This window comes from Cavia porcellus, unplaced genomic scaffold, assembly GCF_034190915.1.
Source record: "Cavia porcellus strain 051 isolate PalLab524CR breed Dunkin Hartley unplaced genomic scaffold, mCavPor4.1 scaffold_10, whole genome shotgun sequence".
NCBI lineage: Eukaryota > Metazoa > Chordata > Mammalia > Rodentia > Caviidae > Cavia > Cavia porcellus.
The window spans coordinates 69,352,107-69,373,924 of NW_026947493.1; the positions used below are offsets into that span (position 1 = coordinate 69,352,107).

Below are 21,818 nucleotides of genomic sequence, written 5' to 3' on the forward strand. Positions count from 1 at the left end.
ATTATATTTACTGAGTATCCTTATGTGCAGAATATGCCCTGAAAGATCAAGGCAAATATCTTATTATTTTTCTTTTCCCACTATCTAGTGCATATGTGTAAGGCAGAATCAAAAATAATAGTGAGCAAATGAATGCATGGATATTGTAAAAGATATGATAAAAAAAACCGGTGTAAAACTCCAAGGAATCTTAGAGATAAATTTGTGCGTCCCCCTCTTTTACCAGCCTAGGAAATAGAAGTCATTAGGCATTTTATTCTTCTTATCTATAAAAATCACCCAGGGCCCACAGAAGTCAGCTGAACTACAGAAAGGATCCTTGCCAAGCCTCCAAAGAAAAAGGCTCCATAAGCAAAGTGAGTCATAACGACCTCTTCTAATTGTGGGAACCAAACGGTGGCAGGTTGTAAGAGGGAAAGGCAGCATGTTCCCATAAACCGGGGGTTAGCCCCGAGACGGCGTGTAACAGGCCTGAGAGTCTTTGCCTTTGCCTCTCGGTCTTATCAAACACGGTACCTAGCCTCAGGTGGGTAGCCATGGTCTAGTCAGTAAGAAAAAATGTACAGGCTTCTCACAGGCTTTAAATAACTCAGAGAGTCACTTCTAAGCAAGACATTAACAGAAGGCAAGGAAGAAAGGAAGATGCACCCAGAGAAAAGACACTGGGTCCCACAGAAAGGAGCCTTTCCTCTCCCATTATCAGAGGCTCCCTTTGGCTTGCTATCCTAAGGAAGAGGATGAGCTACACAAACATCTACTATCTCATCTCTGTCTTGTGAACTCAGAAATTTAAGAAAGGCCTTTTAGCCAATATTAAAGATATAGCCCATCGCCGAGGGAATATTTATTTGCTTTGAATCCATCTGTCCTTTAGAGAGCTCAAGCATAGCCATAACTAAAACACCACACACTCCAGCCAAAGAGCTGCCCAGACCAGATCAGATGATAAGCATAAAAGTTACCCCAAGAGCCATGAACGCTGACTTGATCTCTCCTAGCCGAAGCCTGCGCCAGAAAGCTCCCTGAGGGTTCCAATGCCCATCAGAGGCGTTAAAAAACATTTCTCATCTCATTTGTTGCCACACAAGGTTGCTTCTGCTTTCCAGAAATCATTGCACTCATTCACGCACACTGCTTTGGGCTGATTCTTTGTTACACCTGGGAGCGCAGTGCCCTGGTCTTGCTTTCTAACCCATCTCAGGGTGGGGGTGGGGCCTCAACAGGAGAAGCATCCTGGGGTCCCCACTTTCCTCTGCCATGGGATTATACTCTGAAAACAGAAGTGCCACAGGCCTGGGATGCTATAATTATCTAAGCTATTTAAGGATTATGCTCCTGGGAGACTATAATTATCCAAATATTGTTGCATTCAGGGATATTTTACTTACAAGGGAGTGCCTTCATTTTTACAGGATCTTTCAAGGGGGCCTAAAGGGTGTGTCCTCTCTAATGTGGTTCCTAAAAAAAACTCAGAAATAAACAACTGCATCTGGCATGAGGGTGGGGTCCTGCTGACTCCAACCCACCAAGGACTTTCTGTGTGGGCAGAAAGAAACTAGTTTCTTTTTTGTCACCTTAGAAAATAACTATCAGCGATCCTAGGGCAAAACCTGGGGACTTTCTGGGAGGTTTTCTTCCTCCTCACCCACCTCCAACTCATCCACTTCCAACTCATGCATCTTACCCACATCTCTCTAGTCTGAAGTCTACCTATGTTGAGAAATTGTTAAAGAAAATTCTGGTCATTTAAAACACAATTCTAGGGGCTGGGGATTTAGCTCAGTGGCATAAGCACCTGCCTTGCAAGCAGGCAGTCGTGAGTTCGATCCCTGGTACCGGTAAAAATGAAAAAGACAAAAAAAAAAAAAAAAAAAAAAACAATTCTTCCTGGGGTTATTCACATCACAGTACCACTCTTTCTTGAGTGTTGACCCTTTTTTGTTGCTCCCTCTAAATGCAATGCAGTGTTACTTGTTTAAAAAAAAAATAAGCCTGAAGTGGGGAGAGTGACAAAAAAGAAGGGCACTAGAGTGTGGAAAGAGATGCACAAGAAACTCCTTTCACTGACATAGCTAACGTTTATGCAGGTCTTACTCTGCGGCTGGCATTGGTACGAGCACACATGTGTTTGCGTGTGTTACTGGGGATTGAATCCAAAGCTGCTTTTTTTTGAAACAGGGTCTGACTTTGTAGTTCAGGCTGACCTTGAACTCACAGGGATCCTCCTGCCTCAGACTCCCGAGCGCTGGGATTACAGGCATGTTACACCTGGGTGAGCTGCACCTTGGTCTTGCTTTCTAACCCATCTCAGGGTGGGGGTGGGGCCTCAACAGAAGCATCCTGGGGTCCCATGGGATGCATAAGCTCTGAAAAGAGAATTATTTTTCCATTTTGAGACAAAGTCTTCCAAATTCACTAAACTGCCTCAGCTGGCCCTGAACTTGCCATCCTCTGGCCTCAGCCTACCAAAGTGCTGGAATTGCAGGCGTGTGCCAACTAGGATTAGCTATGCCAAGTACTTTATGTGTCTCAACAGCATCCTTATGAGGTAGATATTATTTCAACCCCATTTTACAGATGGCAAAGCTGGTAAACAGAGCTCTAGTAACTCACTCAGTATCATATAGCTTGTGGGTAACAAGATGAGGGTCAAACCCAAAAGCCTGACTCCAGCACCGCACCCATCACCATAGTGTCATGGGGCTTCTGTTCTTGGGCCTGTCTTGTTTGCAATGGATGAGAAGAGCAGAATGAGAGGGTGTGGTTTCTGCTTTCCAGATCTATATGGGGCACCAGGAAAGGAACACATGTACAAAAATCATCATAGTAAGAGATAGAATGTGACAAAAATAATGAAAGCAGCTTAGACAACTGCTGTAGAAGCTTGAGAAAAATCAAATTGATTTGGCTGAGGAATTAAGAATAGCTTCAGAGGGGATTTGGCATTTCACCTTCATATAGAAGCAGAGAGAACTGGGGGACTAGACCTCCATGCAGGAGGGAGAGCATAACCACATGCCCTGGGAAGCTCCAGGATGAGAGCACAGTGCACAAAGGAGGCAACTGAGAAGGATGACACAAAAGCCACCTGAGGTCAAGGTGCACAGAGCAAAGAGATGGCCAACAACAGGGAGCTGAAGGAGCCTCTAGGAGGTCAGGAGGTGAGGTAGAAGACAACCGTTGATTTTAGGGTTTGGTAGATTTAGTTTAGAAGGCCATAAATTACCAGCTGATCTGTTTTTCTATATCCTCTGCCATCTGTCTCATATTATTTCTGTTGGGGCTTTTTTTCTCCCTTTGGGAAGTGCTGGGGATCAGTACAGGGTCTCCCATGTGTTAGGTAAGTGTTCTACCACTGAGTTGTACCCCTGCTTCTACCTGGTCCAGTACAAGAAACAGCTTCTTGGAATGCCTTCTTTGGTTACTGAGAATCAACAACCCCAAAACTTGGTGGTTTAAAACACTAATGCTTCTTTTCTTGTTCACAGTCCTGTCATTCAGGCAGGTCTTGGTGAGAACAGCCCCTCTGCTCCGCACAGCATCAGCCAGGGAAGCTCAAATGGGCAGCAAGAGCTCTGCCAAGTGGCCCCAGTCACATGGTGGGCCAGATGGTCATTCCATCCTCTGGGAGCTCAGCAGGGCCTCCTGTCTCCATCAGTGGCTCAACAGCACAGCGGTTTACTGTCAAGACTTCTATGGGACTGGCTTCCCCAGAGGGCAAGCCTGGGAGCCACCAAGGCTTCTTAGGACTCAGTCTCAGACAATCCTGAATATCACATCTACTGGGCATTGCTGGTCAAAGCAGAGTCAAGCCCAGAGTCAGGAAGAGTCTACCCATAGGAAGCTGAAAAGCAGTAATCAACCACTATGTCTGTTATATGGTCAGGTTCAGGACTAGGGACAAAAAGTGTTCAGATGGAGTCTTTAGGAGTGAAACATGCCATTTGTAAGAAAATGGATGGAACTAGAAATCATCATGTTAAGTGAAATTAGCCAGACTCAAATAATTAGATATTGCATGTTTTTTCTTACATGAGCAGCCTAAAATTACATTAAATAATTAATTAACTAATTAATTGGACAGAGTAAACTAGGAGAGAGACCTCTGGAAATAGAGAAGGGGTTTAGCAGGAGAGCACAGAGAAAGGGAAGGGATAATGGGGTTGAAACTGATTACATTATGTTAAATGCATGTGCCAACTTTCCAATACAAACCCCACCACTATGTATTAACATACACTAGTAACATAAAATAGAAGCAAAAAGAATATATAGTCCTTGCCTCATCAACCCATGTGATAAAGGTTTGTGTCAAATTAAAAGAGAATGAAAAGACACAACAACTGTAAAGAAACAGCTAAGACATTTTAGGAGCATTGAGGACTTAAATATGAACTTGATATTAGATACAATAGGAAATTAATGCCAACGATCCTAGGAATAATAGTGGCATTTGGATCATGTAGGTGATTATTTGTTTTTGAGAGACAAGTTATGACGTATTTTCAGGATGAGATATTTTTAAATGTGCAACTTCCAAACAGTTCAGAAAAAAAATTTTTTGATGGATAAAGAAAATATTGACCCCAGACTAACCATGTCTTCATAGTTCATGGATAGTAATTATACAGTCAATTGTTATACTATTCTTTTTAATTTTTCTGAAATTTTGTGTGATAATACATTGGAGGTAACAAAGGAATAGCCTAGTTTTGACCTCTCCATGGAAGAGGTTTCCCTAAGAGAAAACCAACCAGAAATGTACGTTAAATGAAATCATAATGAAGTAGTTCAGCTCCCCCGTTGCACATGCTGACTTAGATTGTCTATGTCAGGAAATACCTTCCTTCTACTTAACACACCTGCCAGGACATACAGAGCTACATCTGGAGGGAAATGCTCCTGCAGGGAAGGGGCTGCTGCATCCAGCAGTTCCTATGCTTCATGTTCTGACTTGAGCTTTTGTGCGTGAGCTTCTGCAGCTATCTAGAACTATCGCACCAGTCTTTCTGACGAGGAAAAGCCACACAGAACTGAGTGACATAATCAGGAAGTGTAGCACAAGTCTTGAAGTCACTCTCCCCGCCCATCAAAGCTTCCCAGGTTCCTAATATGCAGCTAATACAGAAATCACTGCTCTTCCTTCTCAGGTCCTGAGATATCTTACCAAGTAAATAAATGGGTAAATACATGAATGGTGGAATGAAGGAGAGTTGTGGCCTCAAATGTTATGTTTATGCTGATGATACTATGACAAACAAACTGCAAGACTTCCTAGAACGTGAATTTACCATCTTTGCAAATGTTCTTGCACCACTGAGCTCCAACTCCAAGGACAGCATTGGTTCCTAATGAATAATTACTGAATGACTGACTAGTAGAATCATGTTATTTTTAGGCCTGACATCTCCCATCCAAGTACTAACCAGGCCCGACCCTGCTTAGCTTCCGAGATCTGACGAGATCAGGCGTGTTCACAGTGGTATGGCCATAGACTATGAGACTGACATCTCAATAGCTCTATCCCTGTGTCTGTTAGGTTATCCACATGCACATCAAACTAAAATTTATGAAACTTATCTCATTATCTTTCATGCAAATTTGAGTTTCTGACATCAGCCTCTCAGACCTGAAGCTCAGCACCTACTTTGTCTTCATGTTTGAGTGAATGGTAAGGATGAATCTTTGCCAAATCCTTTGAACTCTATTCCACAACATCCTTCAGGTCCTGGGAAGAGAAGACCCACATGTGAAATACTCTTCCTCCAGGTGCTGAATCAGCAAATTGTCCTTTATTTTGAAGAGGATGTTTTGACTTATTCTAGACCACTGAGTACTTAAAATTTCACCAGTAGGGTAGATCTCTGAGTCTCCTAGGGCTTGCCTTTTGTGCCCTGGAGCACACATTGTAACACTCTAATAAACTTGCCACTTCTTGGTAATCTGCTCTCATAGAACTTGTAATCCACAGAGATCAGTGTTACATTCTGAATGTCCAGATGGCCAGGTCTCTTTGAACTGTATTATGTCAGAGGATCAGAGTTAATATGGTTCGGTGCAAGCCTGTACTTGCCTCCTATTCTTTTTATGGAAATTTTCCCACTAATAATGGAGAAGGGATAAAGCACTATTTTGAAGTCCTTAATAAATAAATGGGTGAAGGCGACAATTTTCAACAGATACTAACACAACTGACGAAATGAGTAAAGTGGATTTTATGATGAATGAAAAAGGCAGAAAAAAGACGTATCGATTGCTTAATGTTAGCACTATTAAAAGAGATACAACTACACATTATGTTCCTCCTGATAGAATAGAAAGTCTTTCTAAAGGTCTGGGTCTGGCCTAAGTAAAATGAACATGTATCTGATGAATTTCAGATCTAATGACCAATTCATGTTAAAATAAAAAGAATAAAATAACACAGCAAAGCACATCAAAAGAGAACCATGCTCTAGATGTAGAATGAAACATTCTATAGAACAGACAACCCAGTTCCTTCCATAAACAGACAGTATGGGGTAGAGATTGGTAGGGTACAAAAGGGTGGACTGAGTTGGATAAGAAGAGATATAATAATTAATACAGTATGTGGACTTTGAATCTTAATTAACCAACTGTAAAGGGCATTTTTGAAACAAACAAACTGTAAAAGAGTGTGCATCACATGATATTTAGGGAATATTGCTAATTCTAATTAGGTGTAATGATATTATGGTAAAGTCAAATACAATATTCTTGTCAAATGATATGAAATTTCTTTTAAAGCATTCAAGCCAACTAATGCTAATGTATGTTGTTTTCATTCATCTCCCACACTGTCCTGTTCTGCTTCCTCCCTCAGTGAAGGGTAAACTAACGTGGTAAAATGTAACGCCATGTGGCAGAACAGAATCAGAGAGCGTACTGCAGATTGCAATATAAAGCACCAGTGAGCATTTTTGAAGGAATTAAGGGGGTTTTGTTATCAGATACTAGCAGTAGTTTAATCAGTTTATATCTAGTACAAACATACGGCACTTTTACTAGTTGGGTTCACACTAAAAGCAGAAAGTTCCATTGTAATACTGATGAACCATAAATGAACCCAGCCGCCTCTCTACCTCTGAACGAGCCATAAGAGCAGATCTACCTGCCTGTCATTCTGGATTTGTTAAGAGAGTTAGTGGTTGTGAAACATTTGAGTGCAGTACGGCAGGGCTTCCCTGAAGAGGGTTTCATGCGTGTATCTTGCAAATGAACACAGGATATAAAAACCAAAAGTCCCAGAAACAGAGTATTTGGATATCACTCCATCTCAAAATATCTGAGTTTCCTCCAAATGATAATGTGAAATGTTCATATGATATGATCTATTAAAAAACAGAAGCCTTGAGAGTCAAACTTATGTGCAAATATTTAAAACCACTACTAACACAACATCTCCCCGCATACCTATATAATTAATGTAAGCCTTGTGTCCCACAATGTGTCCACAGATTGGAGGCCTTCCTGGGTTAAACCACAGTGCTGAAAGGATCTTTTCAGGATCCAAACAAATACAGAATGAAGAAATCTGCAGCAGATAATCATTTGTTTAACATAAATATACTTCTATGTATACAACCATTAACTGAGTCCACTTTAAAATACTTCCCCATCAATAAGTAAATGGATAGTTAGGGTGATATCTAGGTCAGACTTTCTCAGTATCTAGTGACTTTAAAAAAAGAAACTCCAACTGGCTCATGATGAAACAAGAAAAAGATCAATACAAAAGGTGGAGTAGACACTGATTTCCTTTTGTAACTAAAAACATTCAGGCCTACTTTGGTTTCATGTCCAGATGAATCAGAAGACTCAAAAGTGACCCCAGGGTGGTTCCTATGAATGGCTCCATTCTCAGGTATGCTCTGTCCAGGGTCCCAGTGTTCCAAGGATGGGCTTCTGTCTGCAACCCCAGCAAGAAGAAGCATTACACCAAAATGCTGAAGTTCAGTCTGATGAAACAGACATACAACCTATTTTTCTTCCTCCACTAAGAGAACTTGGTTTGTGACATGGCCACATGACCACTTTGGACCAGTTATGAAGACTTGAAAAGACATTCATTCCTCCAGTTGTCCAGCCCTGGATTGGAAAGTAGACCTCTGCTGAAATCATATGACAGTATAAGAACAATGGTACCCGAAAGGAAATCAGAGTGCTGTTATGTAGAGCAAGAGTGAATAAATGCTGAGCAGTTCAATTACATTATGCTACACATATAGTTTCATGGTTTTGCTATGCAGAAAAAAAGCTCTTGCTAACATCAAGTTATTTTGTTCATTAATAATCTAAGATTATTCCATGGCAATGTAAAACTTAGACAGTATAACAGTACTTTTTAGATAGGGCCCCTAAAAACACTGTACATCATTATTACCTTTCAAGGCATTATAATCTTTTAAGTTTTCTGGCACTTATCAAGGTATTAACCCAGTCTGCTCACCTTCTCCTTTCACAAGAAGTACAAAATGAGGCCTAAATCAGAGAAGGGAGGAGAGAAAGGTACAGGGATAGATCTAACATACTGTCAGAAACCTCAGCCTTTAAGAAGTGCCCAATGTATAGTGATATGTGCAGTCTCTTACCCCAGCAGAGTTTGTATCAGGAACTCATCTGCAAGTTGCCTTCAGAGTCTATTTTCAGACCTGTTTGGAGACCAGGGACCCTCTCCATTAATTGACTGCAAAAGTCCCAGAACTGAGTATAGTCCTGTTTCATGTTAGGTACTCAATAAATAAATAAAAGTTGCCTAATTGCTTGAAGTTGGTTTGTAATTTTGATGAGCCCTTTCAGAAAAAAAAAGACTTAGGAAAAATTATCATGATCAAAAAATCAAATAATAAACCAGGCATATTGGTGCACACCTGTAATCCCAGAACTTGGGAGGCTGAGGTAGGAGGACTGTGCACATTTAAGACTAGCCTGGGCTACAAAGTGAGCTCAGAGCTGGCCTGAACTGCATAGCAAGACCCTGACTCAAAAAGACGCGCCCCCCCCCCCAAATAATACCAAGTGCTGGTGAAGACGTGAAGGAAAAAGCAACTCTTCTACATTGTTGGTGAGAAGGTAACTGTACAGCCACTATGCAAATGAGTATGGATATACTCGGAAAATAAAAACAGAAATACCATTTGTCCCAGCTGTCCCTCTTCTGAGTATCCTCTCAAAAGCGTCAAAGTAATCAATTACAGAGACACATGCATACCCATGTTAATACCAGCACGACTTATAACAGCTAAATCTTGGAAACAGCACATAGTTCATCAGCACATGAATGGATAAAGCAAATGTGGTATTTATACACAGTGGAGCACTTGTCTTCCATAAAGGAAGATAAACTTGAGGATTCATAGGCAAATGGATGTAACTTGAGAAAGTATCGTTAAGTGAAATAAGTCAGACACATAAGTTTAAATATCATATGGTTTCTCTTATATGAGAAAAAATAGAGAAAGAAAGAGACCACAAAATAGAAAATGGATCAATAAGAATTAGGGAGAGATTCAAATAACTCCCCAAAGTATCTGTCCTGTTGTTTCAAAAATATTTTAAGATAAATGCTAAATTATTCCATTTATACTACTAGTTTCTTTTTTTATTAAAAAGAAAGTTTGTTTCTTTACTTCTTTATTTCTTCACTGTAAAAGCAAATCTTTTTATGTCTATGATTCATAGTATGAGTAACCGTTTGGCCATTTTTTTAAGATCATGATACAGAGTACAGTGTAATAACCATGGCTACTCTCTTATTTTGTTATGAAATTTAGTTTTTCTGTGTAGAAATAAGAAGGTTTTTATATTTTCTTTATTAATACCTACTTGTATGATATTAAAATAAAAAGTGTTTTTAACATAGGGAAAAAAAAGTTCTAGTTTTAAGTGGCTTTTGTCTACCTTCAGAATAGTAAAGAAGAAGAACGGGAATTTTAAAAAGGGTGATTCACTTTTGCGTAGTGTATGGGTTTTCCAGCATGCTGCCCCATATATTTTCACTAGAATTGACTCTCAATTGGAGACAGGGCATTGATACAATTGTTACATGGAAATGGACGCTCCTCAGGTGCTAAGCTGACATAGCCAGAAGCCCCGCTAAGATCAATTGTTTATTTTGGATCCATAAGATACCTGTCTAATCTATCTTATAAACTAACTCACCTGTAGCAAATCTAAAATGTGGGTCCATCTGCAGAATAAAGAGTTGAACAAGACTTGGCAATTTTCAAATATCTTAGAGCAATATAATTATTTTTTTGGCACCAGGGATCAAACTCATAACCTCAGACTTGAACAGAACCAACTTTTAACCATCATATTAACCAGAACCCAAATTTAGATAGATGATAGATAGGTAGATAGATAAATAGATAGATAGATAGATAGATAGATAGACAGACAGACACACAGACAGACAGACAGATCTGAGTTTTGTCTGGTTGGAGAAGGAAGGAGTCCTTTGATTCCTGAAACAACTCTGTTAAATCCTAAAACTACTAAATAAAAGTTGATGTTACTCTAGTTTTCTTCCAGGTCTCAATAGAGAAGAACAAGAAGGAAGAGACCTATTGCAATGGAGAACATGAATGCCCATTATTGATCATTACTAGTGACCATCTCCATTGGATTTTGGATCATGCTCCGTGGATTCCAAGGTGCCACAAACCAATGGTCAGAACCCTGGCATAGTTAATTTTGGCTTTCGGTTTTGAGGAAATCTTGCTTGGATTAATGCCCTACTTCAGGGGTTGAGAACTCCTATGTTAAACTCCTTAGCCTACTATTAAAATCCTTGCTACCATCATTAACTGCTTCTAGCTTGGTTTGCCAACAATCTGCAGCTTTCCAGCAGAGCCAGCTCATCCTCTGGCCCTTTCAAATAACCTGTATGGTTACAGTGATGGGTGGTCCCCTCTTTGTGTGCCTAAAAAACTTGCTGATGTTCTTTGGAGCAGGAGGCACTTGCATGAAAGTTTGAGGGCCTCAAATGGATTTTCCATTTAAATACTCAGCTAGAGGAAAGGTTGGGAATGCCCTAGCTAATGTGCAGAAACACCTAATAATTAGAAGAAAGGAGACAGTGTTAATGAGAAGAGCCAGGGAAACAAAATGCTCTCTAAACCATAGAACACTACCCAATAAGCAATGAATAACGGTGAAGTATTTTTTTAAATGACAGCAATGGAGAGTGAATGCAGTGAAAACGTATCAGCCTCAAAACTGTATTCCCACCACCCAACCTGTTTCCAGGAGCCAGAAGTCAAAGTCAATTTCAACCACATAACTGCCTGCACTAAACCAAAAACACTAACTCTCTCATTCCCTGGCCCACAGCCACACTCCATCTCACTCATCCAAGATCCCAAAATCCTTGCAAGTTTTAAAACAGACCAAATTTGTCTGTAATTTTTTGATGTGGTTTAATTCTGTATACATTCAGTTTAAATGTCATTCAGCATACATATACTGAGGACTCGTGCAGTGCTAGACACAATGTTAGACCCTGGAGATTCACAGATTGGGAGACTCTGTCTTCCCAAAACAGGGCTAGGTTTAACGGGATAGAGTGGCATGGAGGCAGTGACATTTGTAAGGAAAGCCATCAGGGGAGAGTCCAGCGGAGCTCAGCAGATGAGACCTGTAACTTTGCAGGAGACACCCTCCGGAAAGGACTTCTAAAAGGAAGGTTAAAGAGGAGTTTTGCAGGGTCACAGATGAAGAACACCTCAGCTTCCAGGCACCTAGGCTTTCCTCTGAGAAGCAGAGGAAAACTAAGAGAAATTAAGGGGACTGAAGACCGAGCAAATTCAGGAGGGCCTCTGTGCCTTTCTGAGATTTTACCCGCAGGCAGCAGATAAACACAAAGTGTGGTGATCTGATTTGTTTGCTTTGCTTGTTTGTTTTGTTTCTAAGTATGGAGAATGGATGACACTAGAGCTCATAAGACTAGTTTATGTGGGTTTAGCCATGCCGTCAACATGACCTAGGGACACCCACATTTCCTTTCCTTCCAGAGCTCGCGTGACAGCCCCATGTCTCAGCCACCTTGCAACGGAAATGAGAAGTAACATCTGTCACTTTGAGGCTCAGGCAAAGAAAGAGCTGGCAGCACTTCTGTATTTCCCTTCCTATGCCATAGTGACCTTGGGGAGGTCTCTGTTAAAAAAGATACTGCTAAAACACTAAAAGTTAAAAAGACAGAGAAACCTGCAGAAAACGCCCCAACACCCTCCTCCTCCAGCTTACTTCTGCAAACAAAATTTTTAGGCTGAGGGTGTAGCTCAGTGGTAGAATACTTGCCCTGCATGTGCAAAGCCTTGGGTTCCATTGCTAGCACCCCAAAAATACATAAATAAACAAGCAAACAAACTTTTGCTTGCTAAGACTTTAAGTAAAAGATTTAATGTGTATTACCGAAGCAAGATCTTGTCTACTGAAGGGACAGGGGCTGGGAAACACTGGAGAATCAGATGGGAAGAAGCCAACACACAGCTGGGAGTGAAACTGGATGGATAGACTGTCACACAGGGAGTCATCTGGAAGGTCTCATGGAATAGGTAGCTGCCGTTAGAGTCCTGAAGATTGTCAAATTGAATCTGAAGAGGTCATGGAAGTCATTAGGCAAGTGGTTGAAAGGAACATCACAAATAGGGCTGCTTTAACTGGGAAATGCTTGGCTTCTCATGGGGCAGGAATCTATAAAAGGGTGGTGATAGCTCAAGTTCCATCTGATTGTTTTTCCAAGTGAGGAAGATAGAGCCTGGTTTGTTTTTTTAACAAACCATATTTTTAGTGGAGTCCATTATGAATCTTACATTTTTCAAGCTGTCTCAAAGCTTATTTTATGTTGACATATTTCAAAGCTTGCAAAATTCTTACTCAGGCCGAGAAGGGAGTTCAAAATGAAAGGGAAGTGCATAGACAAGAGCATTACTTCATAGCCCATTTAAGAAGAGAGAGCTCAAGAGAGAAATGCTCTTGAGTGGAATCCCTCACGTTATCATCCTGCTATTTTAAAACATTCCTGTTTATAGTAGGCCCTGCTTGGTGAGAATTCATTGCAAACCAAGCGGCCACCTTCTGCTCGGACTCTTCTTCAGAGTCTTCTTTAACGTAAGTCACCCATTTGGCCTGGCGCTGGACAGATCCAGAACCACAGCATGCAGCGAGCCCTGAGCCCTGAGCCCTTCTGCCTCAAGGTCATGTCACTTCGCCTACTCAGGGCAAAACAGACAGCCATAGGCTTGGCTCTCTTCATTATTTCACCTGTCAATACTTGCTCCTAATTCCTAGTGTTTGTTGAGAACCTGCCACATATAGATGATAACATACCGATTTTGGAGGGAGGCCCCTCAGCTAGTTGTTTTTGTCATTGTTCTTGCCGTTGTCGCTGTGTGTAGGACTGAACAGGACCTTGCATATGCTAGGCAACTACTCCACCACCAAGCTCCACCTCCAGCCTCAACTATTTCTTGTCAAATACCACAGTAAATTGTTAGCAGGGGTAGAACTCATCTCCTTCTTCTTCCCCTGAGTTAGCATCAATGCTGGGAACTGCCAGGGATCTGGTAACTCCTCTGAACCTCTAACAGCTCACTGGTCTGTTCATTTGGTATTTGGTCACTTTGATTTTTCACACAAAAGGAACAGGAGAGAAGAGACACTCATTCATCCCTTTGCCAGCATCCTGCTTCAGGTTTTACTTACCTGTCAACCAAGTCAATTAACAAATTTTCTTAACTAGGCTTGGTGGCCTGAATAAAGCTTACATGACAGGAGCTCTCCTTAAAACTTGATAGCTGGCAGGCTTAATTTTGTAATCTGAAATAGCAGAGGCAGTGATTTCTTTCTCTTCTTCCATTCAGCTTTCAAATATACCTCGGTGTGGTATTAACTGGAAGAGAGGTTGAGAATGGATCCCACAATAGAAAATTACTCCTCTTTAAAAGCATCAGCACAGCAAATTGAAATACTACTTTATCATCTGAAAGAGTATTGATTTATTGGTAACTATTGACATTTTCTTGAGTTCTATAAATCCATACACAGTTTTTTTACCATCACAATACAATTACACTAATTCTAATTCTACAGAAAACCTAATGTAGACAGCCAAGGCTGACTAATGGAATAATGGGTGATTAAGGGAGCCCTCCCGGAGTGCCCTATTTCTATTACATTTTATGGTTTGTTTTATGTAGGCTCTGACTTGTTTGTAGGCACTGTTTTCGAAAGTGAAAAAACATTTATTAGTGTTTGTTTGACAAAGCATTGCCTTGCAAAGTACACTGTTCTTGGATATTTCATTGAACTGGCATCATCCTGCTTTAAAACATCACAACATTAAGCAAACTTGACCTGTGGCACCAAAGCACTTGCTCCTCTCCAAACACATCTCACCACCAACACACGTGTGTCCATGTGTCACACGACAGCCTCAGCAAACTCCCTAAGGCCCCTCTGCAAAGTCACTCAGATGCTCTCCTCATACACCAAAATTTCAAAATCTACTGGTTTTTGTGGGCAAAACTTTTGCATTCTTATTTCCTGCTCCATGAGCAAAGTGTTTTCTCTGGAATTAGCCGCCCAAAGTGAGTATCAAAGGATGGAATTAGTCTTCCTAATGTCTTGTGGGGGTGTGTTAAAAATGGCACAAGATCTCGGAGATTCCCTGGACCAGAATTTATGTGCAAACATACTCATTACAACACTACAACTGCAAAGGAAAGGGGAAAAAAACAAGGTGCTCAAAATTGGGAGACAGTGTGTAAGTCACATTATAATTCACTGTGATGAAATAGGATATAGCTTTAAAATTCGGTCAAAAAAGAATTTATATGGAAGGGGGAAATAGGCATTACATAGTAAATGTTAAATATCAGTATTCAAAAATCATATGTAAGGATGTCTGTACTATGTACAGAAACAGAAAAACAACTTAAAAGTTCAGGGCTAAGACGTGTGTCATTGTGATGAGGTGGCAGCAGGGTGGAAACCAAAGTTGGAAATAATTATTCTGTGCTTTCTCTTTTTTATATTTTATAAATTCTCCACAGGTTGCATCATTCTTTTCATATTTTGTTGCTGCTGCTGCTGTTGTTGTTATTGTTGAAATATTAAAGCAAAGGAATAAAACAGAATCTGCCATCCTGGAAGTCAGCCTAGCCGTCATTATCACGACTCAATGTCTAGTTTGTTTTAAGACTGTTTGTGGTCCTCTGATTGCACAGTCACTTCAGCATTAGAGCAAAGATGAAATTTGGAGGAATTTGAGACATAAAATATTTTAACTTGTGCTTTGCTATTTTGAGTTTTTGTTGTGTTGTGCTGCTTGGTTTTTTGTTTGGTTTGGTTTGGTTTGGTTTGGTTTGGTTTGGTTTGGTTTGGTTTGGACATGAGCTTTTGCATTGTTCCCCAGGCTGATCTCAAACTCCTGAGTTCAACCAATCCTCTTGCCTCAGTCTTCAGATGGCTTGGCCCACAGGCACGCACCACCACATTGCCTCTACTGTTTCACAGTACATGGCAGGGCTGGGGGTATAACTCAGTAGTACAGTGCATCTGTAGCATGCCTGAGGCCCTAGGTTTAATCACCAATAAAAAGTAGAAATAGTAATATAATAAAATAAAGTACTGTACATGGGGAGTGAGGAAAGAACAATCTAACAGGCAATATCACAAAGAGCAAGCTGTAAGTATGCCACAGGACCCTTGTGTGATATCAGGCCAAAAGTGGCAGGTTTTGAAATCACAGCTAAAACCTAAATGTCTACGGAAAATATCCTGAAAGTGCACATGCTTCACTTATGCACCCCCAGTGGTAAAGACCTTTTAAAGTGTATCTGATTGAGGGATTTCCAAAGCTGGGCCCTCTTACCGCTTACAGCGATCAAATAAAGCTTGACAAACTCCCATACTATAAATAACCCTTCCTGCCCTTTCCCTATTAAGATAGGCAAATAGACACTGGATAGCAGAGAACATGAGCTTTGCCAGGCCTCTCAGAGCAGTCGGAAGGCCCACAGCAATGAGAAGGAAGCATTTGAGTCCCCAGCCTCTCTCCATATTCTCCAAGAGAGGTGAGAATTTCCCAAGAGCAAAAAGAATCAGTGAGTTGAAGCGAATGATGACTTAAAAAAAAAAAGAAATATCCCATTCTTAAATCTGCTGTACCTTGGGATCATTAGATAATTGTTTCACAAAAGGAAAAAAGAAAGAAAGTAAAACATGGAAAAGAGGCCCCTTGTGGTTACAAAAATCACATAGCTATGTTATGAGGACCAATAAAACTATTAGCTATTGGCCCAAAGCCAAGAATCCATTAATGACAGACTGGTATCTCTCCAGGAATGTAAAATGTTTTACTAAATAAACAGTAGAGCAGGAAACATTCAACTTCTGTCATTATGTAAAACTCAACTGTGATTCTATCCTGAAGTGGAGCAGCAAGCAGGCGGATCAAAAGGACCAAAAGAAGGAGAAACACCAGCAGCAGGTCTTCGGTGCCAAGAGGAACCAAAATTAAGAGTCCACAGCGCAGCCTACAAAGCCTGGTACAGAAGGCGTAATACTATTGTTAGTGAGCCTGGTCGTGGCATTTAAAAACCAAATGAAAGGAAACACTTGTTTAGAAGGAAGTAGAGTTAGCCACCTGGGATAATAGTAGGTAATTAAACTATAATGACTGATTTTTACAGCTTTTCAAGGCCATACAAACAAAAGATTAAGGCTAATTGAAATATGAGATTAAAATAATGATTACTATTTGTTACTTGAGGCTAACTACAGCTTTCTCACACATACATACATATTTCTATGGTGTAATGAAATCTCATGGAAAAATTACCAATAAATATGCTACAAATTCCCTGAAAGCAAAAAGTAAGAATAAAGCAGTAGAATTCCTTACTACTCTTAAAACATTTAGGACTTTGTATGTGTCCCGTAACAGTCAGGGTTTCTTACATGAATTTTGCGCTTCTGTAAATTTCAGGGAATAGTTTTCAATCTGATTATGTTTAAATCAGCATTAGTTTTTACCAGGATTGAAAACTTTATACAACTGAAAAATCAGTTAGGGAGGTTTACGGAGGTTACACAAATTTCAGTGTCATTCAAAGATTTTAAGACACACAGGGTAGAGTCCAAACAAGTTGTTCAGACTAAAACAACCACATTTAACTAAAGAATCCACAGTTTAGTGTTTCCCTCTACAGTCTCTGCCTCTCACTTGACATGAATCTACTGTACAACTTCTATACAATCTGGAAGGCTTTCATTCTGGGGGAGCCAAGACAAATGTAAACAAGAAAGAAGGAATGAGAACTGAATCATACTCAGAAAAAAACACTAAGAGGCCATGATGAGCTGGTCCAGGATTCTCTATTTGTAAGACCAGATCATTTTCAGGGTATAGTTTGTTCACTGTCAGACGAAAGCTCAGTCATATGTTGGGTGGCTTAGGAAAAACAGTGAAGCTAGGGACAGCCTTCAAACTTAAGGCTATAAAAAGAATCAGAAAACAGTCAAAGACACAGTTCTTGCTGCTACCTGACAGCCAAGTTCAGCCCACTGAGAAGCTCGTCATTCCAAGGGTAGGTCTTTAGAATGCCAGGGTCAACTATGGAAAGTATGACCCTTGACCCTTCCAATATTACTACCACCTGTAGAAATGTAGACCTAGAATGTGTCTGTAGGATGACGCCAGCCAATGTCACCATAGTGACGCAAACCCTTCTAATACTGTCCTTATCAGCATTATAAAGGCCAGTTTTCATTTTTTTCAATATAGAAAGAAATGAAGCAGGAAAAGTCCATCTTCCAAAATCCACTTACTAAGAACACCTTTCCTGCACATCATTAATTTAGACAAGCACTTTAATTAACAGAAAGAATAAGTTTTGAAATAAATGAAAAACCTGCAATGGCAGAATTTTAAAATGTACCTTTATTTCAATACACAAACTGAATAAATAAACAATGTTAAATAAATCTGTTAGAAGTCAGAGAACTTCTATAAATGCATAGAGCTATAATCAAAATTTCTGTTATTTGGGATCCTATAGTGTTTTGTTTTGTTTTGTTTTTGCTGCAATCTACCTTTAAAAGAATGAATCAACTCCCAAGGCCTTAAATCTGCACTAGTTGGAAGTTGTTGAAATATTTTTACAACTTCCATATACCAATATCGCAATTATTAACATCTACTTTCCTGTGCAGAATAATCATTATTGTTTAGAATGACATCCTTGAGAAATTAAAATATCCTCAAATTGAATTCAATGTCCATAAACAAAAAATTGGAAAATATTGTTATAACATTTAACAACAAAAATGTCTTAGTGAGATAGTTAAATGATCCAATCAAGACTTTGCTTCCATACCAATATCCTCAAAAACAGTTTGTTCTCTGCAATTTGATTTACACTATTATTTGCTTAGCAAACCCCCCTTTCAATAGCAAGGCCATATTTAAACTCAGTTCAGATGAATTATCATAGTGTCTAAATTAGGAAACTCTTAATTGATAGGCTTTGACTATATTCAGAAAACTCTAGTCCACAATCCATTTTCACAGAAAAACTCTGCTACCTATTACTGGTAACAGTCATAACTAATTTGACCCTAAATATGAGGGAGACATGTTACCAGTTACTATAACACCAGATGATAATAATCCCCATAGCATGAATCTATAAGAATGATTTTTTTAAAAGTAAACTCAGAAAGGGTGGAAATATTTTTGGCACACTGTAGCAGTAAAGAATTGGCAGTAATTAGTAAAAGAGGAAAGATTAGGCTAGGTCTGGGAAATCTCAGGACAAAAGTGCCTGAGATTAGAAATAAAAGCAGCTTTGTTATTTGAAACAACAAAAAGACATAAAGTAGTGACCTGAATATTATAGATCAAGTTTGGTAAGCCAAGCACAAAGATTTTTTACGTTCTCCACATCTGAGATCTAATTATTGGATTAAAAATATAAACTAATTGAGCAATTTTGCAATGTATACCCAGAAGCCACTAAAATAACATTACATGAATGGAGAGCAATCTACAGGTTGAAGCTTTTCATCACATAAACTAAAATACACATAAATGATGTATGCTAGCATCATAGACAGTTGTGTGTTTCTCGAGTCTGTTTCTCTGTCTTCACACACACACCAACAACCCGCAACAGTATCCTACAAACAGATAAACGTTCAAAGTAGGGAATGGAAGGTGGAAAGGTGATAAAGTCCTTATGACTCTCTTAAATGGAGTTAAGACCTATTAGGTCAAACCCCACTGGGTAAATAAACTGCTCCCTGGTGTAAATTAGAAACTTTTGGAGGTGCATTAACTTTTTCAGGCCCCAAAGGTACTGTTTAGTAAATTACTATTTCAGTGAACTAAATGATACCCTGGGGGCCTGAAAGAGTTAATGCACCTTCAGAAATGAGCAATTTACTCTCTTCTCACCAGTAGGACATCACACACCTGCACACCCCTCTGCAGAGGGAATGCAGTGGATGCCGGCTGCATTCGTTCCTTCACTGCTCCCTCCGTTCACTTCCCCACAGACTCGAGCTGCAGCTCCAGTAAGGTTAGCTCTAGACACTAGGAAGGCAGAGTTAAAAGGACAAACAAGGGAAGGACAACCACCCCTTCACAAAGGTAGCATTCTCATGAAGAAGAGGACCCCTACAAAAGTAAATAATAACAGCCATTGCGAGTGACACCTGCTATGGAAAAAATAAAATAGAGATGTCTTTAACTCTTTCCAAAAGATATTAGAAGGGTGCCTTCGTTACTTTTCTTGTTGCTGAGACAAAATACCCAACACCCAAGATAAAGGAGGAAAGAGCTATTTAGCTCGGTTTGTAGAGGTCTCAGTCCATAATCAGCCTGCTCAAAGGCAGGGTGGCACATAGCAGAGGCTAACAGTTCATGGCAGCAAAAGACAGCACAAGCAACAAAAGAGGAGGAGACAGCCCTCTTTTTACACCTTATATTGTATCCAGTCTATTGGGGTTAGGGCAGTGCCAATCCAACCAGTGGACTGGTAGATAGCAATCGCCTACCCTTAATCCCAGCACTGCACTATGAATCAATCACGCACTCTAGATTCAGCCACCTCTGAAAAAACCCTACGACCACATGAGGCTTTAAGAGACCATCTACACACAAGCCATAACAAAACGGTAATAGTTGGGTAGAGTGGAATTTCTAGTTTCACTTTCCTGAGGAATCTCCATGCTAGTTTCCTTGGTAGCTGTACTGATATGCATGCTCACCAACCATAGAGAAGGGTGCCTTTTTCCCCCACATAAAGATACATCTGAATCATTTGAAGGGAAATGGATGTACCGTGAGACCATAATGTTAAGTGAAATAAATCAAGCTTTACTATTATACAACTTTATACAAGCTTTACTATTATACAACTTCTCTTATATGAGTAACTCAAAGTATAAATAATTATTTAAAAAGACAAAAAAATTTAAATAGACAATAAGTAGTAGAGAAATCAATCTTTTGCAAACAGGAAGTGGATCCAGAGATGGATGGAGGGGTAACAGAGGGGAGGGGAAGGGGAATAAAAAGAATTAAGTGTTAAGTGAAGGTCCTTACCCCCGAAGTTAGATGGAAACTTTGTGTGGTACAAATGTGTGCTAATGAATTTCATTTAAAAACCAACATCTTGAGCTAAAAGGAGCCTGTCAGCTACTTTGCACAGACAGACACTCTCAGAAGACTGTGGAGAGCGAGATGCAGAACTCTTAGGGGGTGACTACAATTACAGTTGCCACCAGCCTGCAATGCAAGGTAAAGGAACCTATCTATCCAAGAAAGGAACAGATCAGTGCACCTGGACGGAGGGGTTGGGAACAGCCAGGCAGAGGGAAGGCCACTCACCCACTGTGAGCTACACAGCCCCATCCCTGCGCAGTTCACTTTTAGAAAACAATCTGAGGAAGTAGAGAAATGCTGTAATTTTTCAAAATTAGAAGAGAGAAAAGGAAGCACCTTTGAACTGCTTGTGGGGCTTGGGCAGGGCTTGGGCAGAGCTTTCAGGAAGGAGGAGATCACAAGCTGTAGGTTATTCCAGAGAGGATGTTACATGTCACAAACAATTTTAAAGAGAGTCTACTGTAAACTCCTAAATTTATTCCATTATGAGACAGAGAGAGAGAGAGAGACAATGAGAGAGGCAGAGAGAGAGAGAGAGAGAGAGAGAGAGAGACAAAGTCATAAGATTGTGGAGAACTGGTTGGTCCCACATGCAATGGGGTTGGCCAGCAGACTGGAGAGCGAGGGAAGAGCTGATGTCACAATTCACCCAAAGACCAAGGCCGATAGAATTCTTTCTAGCTAGAAGAAGTCAGTATTTATTCAGACTTTCAACTCGTTGGATGAGGCTTGCCCACTTCATGGAGAGCAATTTGCTTAGCTCAAAGTACACTGCTTAGCACCAGTGTAAATGCTAATGTCATCGTATCTACTATGGGTTCATAAGAGAAAAAACAACAGGACAATCTGTGTTAAGAGCATGGGCCCAGCTCAGCACTTCCAGGTGTCTCACCTGTAAAGGGACAATACCAGCTACCACCTCATGAGGGAGTTCTTTGAGGACTCTAAAACAAGACAATGAAAATAGAAGTGCTTACACGGGGCCCAGTAAACAGTGAGCAAGCAACAGATTCTAGTTCTGAATGTTCACTAACAGTCGCTGGATCACTGTGCGTGTATAGGCATATGTGTGTGCATGAGTGTGTGTGTGCCTGTGTATGTGTGCACATATGTATGTGCATGC

General features: G+C 40.2%; 1 long non-coding RNA gene across 2 annotated transcripts in view; it reads right to left on the minus strand.

The window, feature by feature from the left end:
* The window catches only part of LOC134477923 (uncharacterized), a 203,204-nt gene that overhangs the window by 153,899 nt on the left and 27,487 nt on the right, over window positions 1-21,818 (minus strand). Inside the window, exon 3 of one of the 2 annotated variants that reach the window (XR_010050237.1) lies at window positions 13,729-13,915. The exons of the other annotated variant lie outside the window; for it this stretch is intronic. This is a non-coding gene — a long non-coding RNA (uncharacterized LOC134477923). The remainder of the gene's footprint in view (window positions 1-13,728; window positions 13,916-21,818) is intronic. 2 annotated transcript variants of the gene reach the window in all.